This window comes from Acanthochromis polyacanthus, chromosome 7, assembly GCF_021347895.1.
Source record: "Acanthochromis polyacanthus isolate Apoly-LR-REF ecotype Palm Island chromosome 7, KAUST_Apoly_ChrSc, whole genome shotgun sequence".
In the NCBI taxonomy this organism is placed as follows: domain Eukaryota; kingdom Metazoa; phylum Chordata; class Actinopteri; family Pomacentridae; genus Acanthochromis; species Acanthochromis polyacanthus.
Window position 1 is genome coordinate 2613433 of NC_067119.1, and position 9650 is coordinate 2623082.

At 38.9% G+C, this 9650-nt stretch overlaps 1 long non-coding RNA gene across 1 annotated transcript; it reads left to right on the forward strand.

Moving 5' to 3' along the window:
• Positions 1-636: 636 nt before the first annotated feature.
• Positions 637-8406, forward strand: LOC127534889 (uncharacterized). Its single transcript, XR_007943440.1, has 3 exons — positions 637-663; positions 3313-3355; positions 8306-8406. It is a non-coding gene; the product is annotated as an uncharacterized LOC127534889 (long non-coding RNA).
• The last annotated feature ends 1244 nt before the right edge of the window (positions 8407-9650 follow it).

Genomic DNA, 9650 nt, shown 5'->3' on the forward strand with positions numbered 1-9650 from the left:
CTGTAGTTTTTTGTCTTTTTTTCTCTGACTTTTGTCATTTTAATGAGAAAGTAGAAGCCAGATGGTCCATTTTGTCTCTTTGGTTTCGTTTTGTGTCGGTTGTCTATTTTTTTGTCATTTTGTTTCATTTTTGTAATATTTTGTCTTGTTTTGTTGTTTTTGGTCCTTTTGATTTAACTTTTGTCATTTATATTTTTTAAGAAATATCAGTTTGTTTTTGATGTTTTGTAAAAAGATAAGTCCTTAAATATGAACTTTTCTGCACTAAAACAACGGAAACATTTGGAGTTGTGGTTATTTATAGGTTAAAATGCTGTGATTTTATTGGTCGCTGGAGATCAAACTGGGCTGAACTAAATGAGCTTGACTCCTCTGATTTATCCAGTTAACTGAACATGTGATACCAGTGAGTTAAACATTAAACCAACACTCTGATCACTGGGTTGGTCCTCATTTCATTCTTGAACTCGGACTCAGAAGGAAGCAGTGACTGTCCACAGGTGACTTCCGTTCATTAAAACCTAGAGAAATGAAAACAGCTGTGAAGTTCTGTGACTGTAAACTGACAGCTGATGGTGTGTTTCAGGTGTTTGATCAGATGAAGAATCCCTGCATGAACTCTGTTACCTGCAGAAACAGAGTGAAGAGCGACGGCCGCCTCAGGTAAGCAGGACGTCTGCTTCTGTTTTTACCTGGAACAAGTGGAAACATGTTCTGCTTTGATTTCTCTCATTTCAACAACAGTCTGAGGTTTGTGTTCATGATGAGTTAATGATCATTAAAGCTGCTGTCTGGAGTTTGAATCGCAGCGTCTCCCAAAACACTGTTGGTCCCTCCCTCTGATTTCGCCCCTTTATTTGTGCACGTGCGCAGTACATGAGAGAAGTGCCCGGAGTGCTGCAGCATCTCGCCTGTTTTGCTGTTTTCCCCTCTTCTACATTTAGTACATTTAGTAAATAATAAAGGAATTACGTTAGAATGCTGTATTGAGTCTAACTTGTCCTAATACCAAAATAACATGAATCTGCTAGGACGAACGAGTAAAGTTTCAATATGTGATTACACTCGTGTATCCCTCTGGATGACGTTGTTTATCAAACTTAATGCATTTACGCGTGTATATGTGTTACATTGTTTATTTATTTCTATCTAGAGTTCAGAATTGCATGACTCCTCTGATGAAGAGTATGTCCCAGACGCCCCAACATCTTCCTCCAGAGGTCGGGCATCTAAACGAAGCCGTCAGGCGGGCTATGGAGGCCGTGGTCGGGGAGCGACGCGAGCACCCCGAGCCAAAAAACGTCCTGCAGTCTCTTGGCCTGACAAGCCGTGGGATTGGTAACTTTTCTGGAAGTTGCTGAGCCCTGATGCTCTCTCCTCCACAAGCAAAACAAATGTGCGCGTGGTTGCGTAGTGCGTAGCTCGCCCACCTCTGCATGGGCTTGCTTGCTGTGCGCGTAACCGTTGATTGACAGCATGACAAAGCTGAAGCTCGAACTTGATTGGTCGGCAGCAACCGGCGCTTTTTGGAATAACATGGGGGTCTATGAGAGGAAGGCGGAGCTCAGGAATAAATTTTCATATCGCGTTATACTAACTTTATATTATAGTATCGAACTAGACTAACACATTTAAGCTTTGTTAAAAAATGATACATAAATTGAAAACAAACGGAAACTCCGGACACGAGCTTTAACTCAACCATTCCTAGAATAGAGACCAGCCTTCATGATCACGATCAGTTAATGATGACATTCATAAATGTTTGCTGCAGAGTCCAAAAGTCCTCAGTAAAGATCACTGCAGAGGTAAACTCTGATTTGACTGGAGCAGTAGTAAAAACTATAAAGGAATATAAAACCAATAAAGAGAACAAAGGTAACTATGACCTTTAAGAATCTGTGTTGCTGCAGAGTCGATTGTGTTTGTTTCTGGGTGGAAAACTGGAGAAAAATGTGAGTTTTGTTGGAAAAAAAATCATTTGAAGTTGATTTTTTTTCAGCTCAAAAGAATAGATTTTATCTAATCTTGTGTTGCTGGAGACTTTGAGGGTTTTCTGATGTAAATCACCATCATATATTTTGATCTTGACTTATTATTTTCATTCTGGCAGCAGCTTCCTCAGATTTTACACAAAGTATTCAGTCTGGATCCATTTAAGATCACAAACATCCACAGTAGATGATTTTATTTGTCTCTTTTGTTTTATTTCCTGTCTTTTGTTTCATTTTTTTGTCTTTTGTTGTTCTGTTTCCTTTGTCTCGCTTTTTTGTCATTTTGTGTTTTTTTGCCTTGCTTGTGTCTATTGTTTTGTCATTTTGTAATTTTTTTGTATCCGTTTTGTTTTGTGTCGTTTGTTTTGTTTGTGTCTAATTTTTTTTTAATGATTTTGTTTCTCGCTTTTGTCCCTTTGTGTCTCATTTTTGTAACATAAACATCCAGAGATACTTCACAGGAAAACACATTTGGACTTTGATGAAAATAACTGGATTCCTCCAGAACCTGATGCTTTGTTCTGATGATTTCACTGCAGAAACTGTGAACGTGTTTGTAAAAAAGTGTTGAGCTTAATGAGGCTCCATGAAACAAAAAGAGCCGTCAGAGGATGGAAATGATTGATGAATTTACTGCTGCTGTGTCCCCTGATTAAATGACTCACAGCAGATCCTAAACCAGAGTCTGAAAGCAGGTTTTTAATGAGGATAAAGCTGTAAAAGTGAAGGAGACGATGCTGCAGCTGAACTCCTGAAAACACTGAGAGGTTTTTGGTGAAGAAACAGACCAGACACTGCTGCTGGAAGCTGGAGATAAAACTCTGCAGCCTAAAAACACAATAATTAGACCAACTTAACTGGTAACAGGGAATTAAATAAAGTTTACCCAAAATAACTGAACCAGTTATTTAATGCTGCTGGTTTATGGTAGATTTATTTCAATCCTCTGATTTGTCTCAGATAAACAGTTTAAAATGCTGCAGCTTCATTTGAATGAAAGTCAATAAATGTTTGTTTTACTTGAAACATAAAACATGTTTTTGTTGTTAGAATTACTGTTTCCTTTTCTTTACTCTGTGATCTTACTGGAAGAAAACTGCAGCAAAAAATTGTAAAGAAATGTGAACATCTTGACCTCAGCCACTAAAGGAGCCGTTAACATCATTTTTACACTTTCAGTGAAACTGCAAAACTGGCTTAAAGAGACAAAATGTAATTTCAAGTTGATAGAATTCACAAAAGCAAACTGACGTCATAAGAATTAATATATATAAAAAGTTCTGAGTTTCTAACTGTATTTTCTTAACATCCCATAAAGGTGGTCGTCCAGGTGAATTCATGTGACGCTGTGGCAGCTCCTGGTGAGTCCAAGTTTATCGTGTTCACACTGACATTAAATGTTTTATTTCACCTTCATGTACGACTCTGACCTGTCAGAACTGCAGGTTTCTCTCATCGATATTAATGCAGAATATTTGTTCTAATTTAATAGCTTCGATTTTTTACTAAAACAGTTTTAAATTATATAATCAAATTCAATTAAATTTATTTTCTGCCAGTGTACACGTTATCAGACAAGCAGCAACAACAATTAAGACTAGGATAAGATCTGTAAAGTATATCTGTAGAACAAAATGGTTTAAAATATTCAAACAAGCACCACAGGATCACAGCTTGAGATCCATCCATCCATCATCCATCCATCCATCCTCTATACACCGCTTTATCCTCACTAGGGTCATGGGGGGTGCTGGAGTCTATCCCAGCTGACTCGGGTGAAGGCAGGGGACACCCTGGACAGGTCACCAGTCTGTCACAGGGCTACATATACAGACACACAATCACACTCACATTCACACCTACGGACAATTTAGAATAATCAATTAACCTCAGCATGTTTTTGGACTGTGGGAGGAAGCCGGAGTACCCGGAGAAAACCCACGCATGCACAAGGAGAACATGCAAACTCCATGCAGAAAGATCCCAGGCCGGGATTTGAACCGGGGATCTTCTTGCTGCAAGGTGAAAGTGCTAACCACTACCTCACTGTGCAGCCCCAGCTTGAGATCCATTTTTAAAATAAAACAAGATAAAATACTCTGACCATTTAAAGCAGCTGAAAGTCATTAAAATATGTCCATCTTGAGATATTTCTTAAAAATGTTAGTGGAGGAGGATCAGAGAAAAAAGAAAACTGCTCCAAAGCTCTGAAGTTCTGATGGAAAGCAGAAGTTTGGGTCAGTTTTGGCTCCAGCTGTTTTACTGACACTCTGATGTTTGCTGCTCTTTTATTGGATCCATTCATCACTGAAATGTTCCCTGAACCACTGGCTGCAACACCAGCCAGAGAATGATGGTTCCACCACCATGCTGAACAGCTGGAGACCACTTCTTTTCTACAAACTTTAGTCCCTGCAGCCAAAAAGTTCTGTTTTAACTTCAGTCCACACATTTTCACAAAATGCCTCAGCCTTGTTCTGATTTGCAAATATTTGATGCTAAACTAAGAGATGAGAGAAATGTCTCAGCTCACAGCAACAAGCATTCCTAGAATAGAGACCAGCCTTCATTGACTACTGACTAGCATCCCAAGGCTAATGAATGGCAACCTGTGCTACCAACTAGTACTCCTTAGCTAATGACTAGTGTTCTAAGGCTAGTGACTAGCATCCCTATGCTAATAATTAGCATCCCTAGGCTAGTGACTAAATGCTCTGTACTTATATAGGACTTTACCATGTGTTTATACACCCACTCACACACATTTATTCACCAGCGGAGACAGAGCTACTAAGGTTCCTCCATCAAAGACATTCGGTGTTCTACCCAAAGACACTTCAACATGTGGAGGGATGAGAAATGAACTGTCAACTGTTAAATTAGTAGAGAACTGTCCAACTAGCCCTTATAGAGTAGTTACTGGTATCCCAAACCTAGTGATTGGTATCCTTAGGTCTGTGACTAGCATCCTATGGCTAGCAGCTAGCATTCTTCGAGTAGCGACCAGGTTGTTAACCTAGTCACTGGGCTAATGACTCTTAGGCTAGCCACTCACCATTAGAGGCTAGTAACTAGTGTTCTTTGACTATTCATGAGCATTCTTAGGCTAGTTGTCGTGTTGTGTCAAATAAACAGTTCTTTAGTACTATTTTATGCTCTTTATTTGCACATATTCCATGTTAATGTCCCTGCCTTCTGTCTCGTTCACTTCTCGTCTCCATGCCACACCTTGTAGCTACTCTCGCGCTAACTCAATAACATTACTATACTACACTAGTCATCAGCATTCTTAGTTAATAACCAACATTCCTAGGTTAGTGACCATCATCACTGGCTAAGGACTAGCATTCTGAGACTAACGACTGACATTTATGACTAGTCCCTTATAGTCCAAGGTCAGTGACTAGAATTTGCGTACTTGTGAACGTTGTGTTGTGCCTGCACAAAGGTTTTCCTCTGCTGCATTCTGCTTGAGCTGCTTCAGTTATTTTACTGTTCAGAGTATTTATAAAGCTGTGAAGGTTCCCAACTTTCACTGTGAACACAGTCCTGAAAAAACAAATCAGGTCAGAGACCTTCAAAGTAAAAGTATTTGAGAACTCAAATCAATAGAGGACCCCAAACTGTTGCATGTTGCTGCCTGTTTTTACTCAAATGACAAGGCAAACTGACAAATTTGCCTTGTCATTTTAGTGTCTTTTATTGTAGCCAGCCTGAGGTACACCTGGGCAATAATCATTCTGTTTAATCAGTATCTTGATCTGTCACAGCTGTGAGGTGGATGGATCATTTTGACAAAGGGGAAGAGCTAACTAACAGATTTAGACAAATTTGTGAACAATATGTGAGAGAACTACATCTTTTGTGTTCATAGAAAAAGGCTCAGATCTTTGTGTTCAGCTCATGAAAAATGGGAGCAAAAACAAAAGTGCTGCGTTTATGTTTTTGTTCAGTGTATTTTTGTGTGTTTTTATTTTGTTAGATATGATCTTCAGAAGAATAGATCAGATTCTCCTCGAGAGGAGAAATGTTCGAGAACTTCCTCTAGTCAGTCAGAACTAAAGGAGCTTTTAAAAAAAAGGTGAAATGTCTTCGGAATATAAAACCACTTCAGCTGTCTTCATCTCTACAGATACGATGACAGACATGGTGCTCTATATAACTTTAGGAAATGTCCAGTTTTTCTTTTAGCAGCTAGAATCATTTCTGTTTGCAGCTACAACAACACATCATGTAGAGAACAGACAGAACGTTATGAGATCATTTACACACAATCGTGTTCATAAATGTCTGTAGGTTCTCCTTCATCCAGGTCATGGTTATCCAAAGTAGTTTAAAACAATCCACTGGACTTTAAGAAAGTTCCTTGAAGACGCTTCACCTCTCATCCAAGAGGCTTCTTCAGTTCTGGTGGTGGTTGGTGTTACCTCAGCTTTTAAACCTCTGTGAGGTGTGTTCAAGGCTATTATTCCAACGACCCATACCAAAACTCATCTGACTACTCAACGATGGTCGTTGTGAGTATCGGTGGGGGTCGTTGAAATGCGTCACTGAGCCCTTGTGTGCTAATGGTGGTCATTAGCATGAGTCTGCTGAGTAGTTCTTTTGGGGAGTTTTGAGAGGACCTGATTGTAAATTGGCAAAAGATGATGTCGCAGACCACCCCCTCGTTCAGAGATGGCTTCTCTACTTTGACATGGATGGCTTCTTTCACTCCTCTCTCAAACCATCTGTCCTCCCTGTCCAAAATCTGAACTTTGGTGTCCTGAAATGAGTGTCCTTCCTTAAGGTGAAGGAAGACTGCCGAATCCTGTCCTGAGGAACAGGCTCTCCTGTGTTGAGACATGTGCTTGTTAAGTGGCTGTTTGGTTTCCCCTATGTAGAGATCTGATCATTCCTCATTGCATTTAACTGCATACACCAGGTTGCTCTTCTGGCTTTGTGGTGTGGGGTCTTTTGGGTGGACCAGTCTCTGCCAGAGGGTGTTATTTGGCTTAAAAAAGACAGGGATCTGGTGTTTGTTGAAAATCCTCCTCAGTTTTTCAGACACACCAGACACATATGGCATCACTATATTGTTGCGACTGCTCTCCTTCTCTTCCGTCTTCACTGGGTTGTTCTCCTTTCTGGATCTTGCGTGAGCCTTCACAAAGGTCCAGTCAGGGTATCCACAAGTTTTCAGTGCCCCTTTTTTTTGCCCGTGTTCATAAATCAGACCTTTGTCCTGCAGGTATAAAGTTAATCTGACTGATCAGGTTTCTCTGTAGTTAATCACTAACAGACAGTAAAAGAATCAAAGTGAATCTTCTGGTTTTTAGCTGATTAAATCCAGAGCTCTGCTGCCGCTCTGCTCCCTGTTAGCTGCTTCCATTTAGACACCAAGAAACTCAGACAGACATTAAAGAAGAACTCCACCTGTGGAAATCCTCTCTGTTGAAGTGCTCACCTTGCTGCAGTGATGTTCAGGTGAACTCCAGGACTCTGTGACATCACTGCTGGCTGTGCTTCCACTTCTCAGGTGTGTTAAAGGTGAAACAGCTTTGAACCACAGATGGCAGCAAAACACAACTTCTTCCCTCCAGTCAGTGGAAGCTGCAGAAACCTTCCTGATGAGATGAAATGTCTCTGAGAATCCACAAGTCCAGGGTTTGACGTAAAACCTGGATTTTTATTCCTTTAAATAACTCTGCAGTGTAAAAAGTCATTCCTAGAACCTGTTCTTACCACTTAGAGAACTGCAGAGTTACAAGATAAAAATCTCATTTAGACTTTGAAGTTACAAACTTTATTTTCATTGGTTGTGTTGACAAAATAATGTTGCATCAACTTCATATTTAGTGCAATTTAAACTCTAATCTCTGTCAGTTGGTTTAAAACTAAACTCAAGTTGAGGTAAATGAATGAAAGTGTCTTGATAACTTCATTTTTCTTCATGTTGAGTTCACGATTTAAAGTCTCTAAATATAAACACTGGAGCAGCTTCATTTGAATCTGACGGTTTGAAAACTTCTGTTCATAATTACAGGAAATAAATATGTAACACTTCTGAAGTAATTTTAAATGTGGAAATTCTTGTTTTTTTAATACGTTTTCAACTTTAAAATGTCCGTTTCTGCTGCCAATCATTAAATAAAGTAATTCCATTGGTGGAACATAATTCCATTGAAAGTCTGAGGTCATAAAGATTGATGGAAACAGTTTTTGTTGAGTCCAGACATTATTTCAGAGTTTATCCACCAACATGTCAGAGCAGACAGACTGATGAAGGTAGAACTTCCTGTTTAATCTCACTCTGTGTTTTAACCTAACAGATCTGATTTCTTTCTGGTGGGTTTCCAGCAGAGGGCAGCATGGCAGCAGCACCTGGTGAGTCCATTCAGGATTTATGTCACCTGGATGTTACCTGAGAGTTCATTTCTTCTACAGGGTGACCCATAAGTTTGGAAACGAAGTTTAACTGCAGTGTCTATTTCAGTTGGGGGTGCATGAATTTACTCTTATTTTACCCATATTTGTTATAGCATAATAATAAAATAACTTAAAAGCATAGTATTTGCCGAGTGCAATAACTTGGAAGAAAATGAATAGAACCATAAGGTCCAGGTATGCTGGAGCATAACTTCAAAATGCAGGCCATCAGTGTCAGATTTCAAAACCCTTGATGGTAAAGTATCTGACAGTTTTAATTTTTTTAAACATCAAAAAGTACTATGAGGCAACATTTACTGGCCAGTTTGAGGAACCTTCATAAGCATGAATGAAGATACATTCCAGAAGATACCAGTGTAACCAGTTGGTGGAAACGTTCACAACTTTGTATAAGAAACAAACATGAACATGTCGAAATATGTTTGTTTTACACTAATCTGATACTCTTCTGAATATATCTGTGGTGCTGATTTATTGAAATAACATTATATTATTTGGATTATAGACTTTTTATTTGTTTCCAAATTTTTGGGTCACCCTGTACACACGTTTTTTTGTTAATTACTATTTTAGTTACTCTGACTGATGAAGACTGCAGCATTGCAGGGAGCTCAGCAATGTTAATATGACCTGATTGTATGCAACATAATGGAATATGCAGAAAGAAATCACGGGGATTCCGCTGCCAGAAATCACATTTGATTTGATATAATTGCTTTGTTCCTCAGATGGACATTGATAGATTCTGTGTTCACTTCGTGATGTTTTCATTTGCCGTCATTCTAGTGTCTGAGATGAGGGTTGTTCTATTGGGGAACAACTGGTCTGAGAGGAGTTCTGTTGGGAATTTACTAGTGTTGTTCCGATACCATTTTTTTCCTTTCCGATCCGATACCGATACTTGGGCTTGAATACTCGCTGATACCGATACCTAGCCGATACCAAGGTGTATGAACAAAAAAACACTACAACTGTATTTACCATTCAACCTGTTTATGTCCTTTGCATTTTGGACAATTTTAAGATTCAAAACTAGTATAAAAAAACAAAAACATATGACAGTATATTATTTGAATGAATGTTGTTTATTCTGTCATAAACAACTTGACAGTAACTTTATAAAAAATAAAAAAGTTAACGTTTGTGCAACATTAATATCACGTATAATACTATTTTCTTTAACTTTATATCAAGTGTTTCAAATCAACATATAAGTGTCTACTCTAA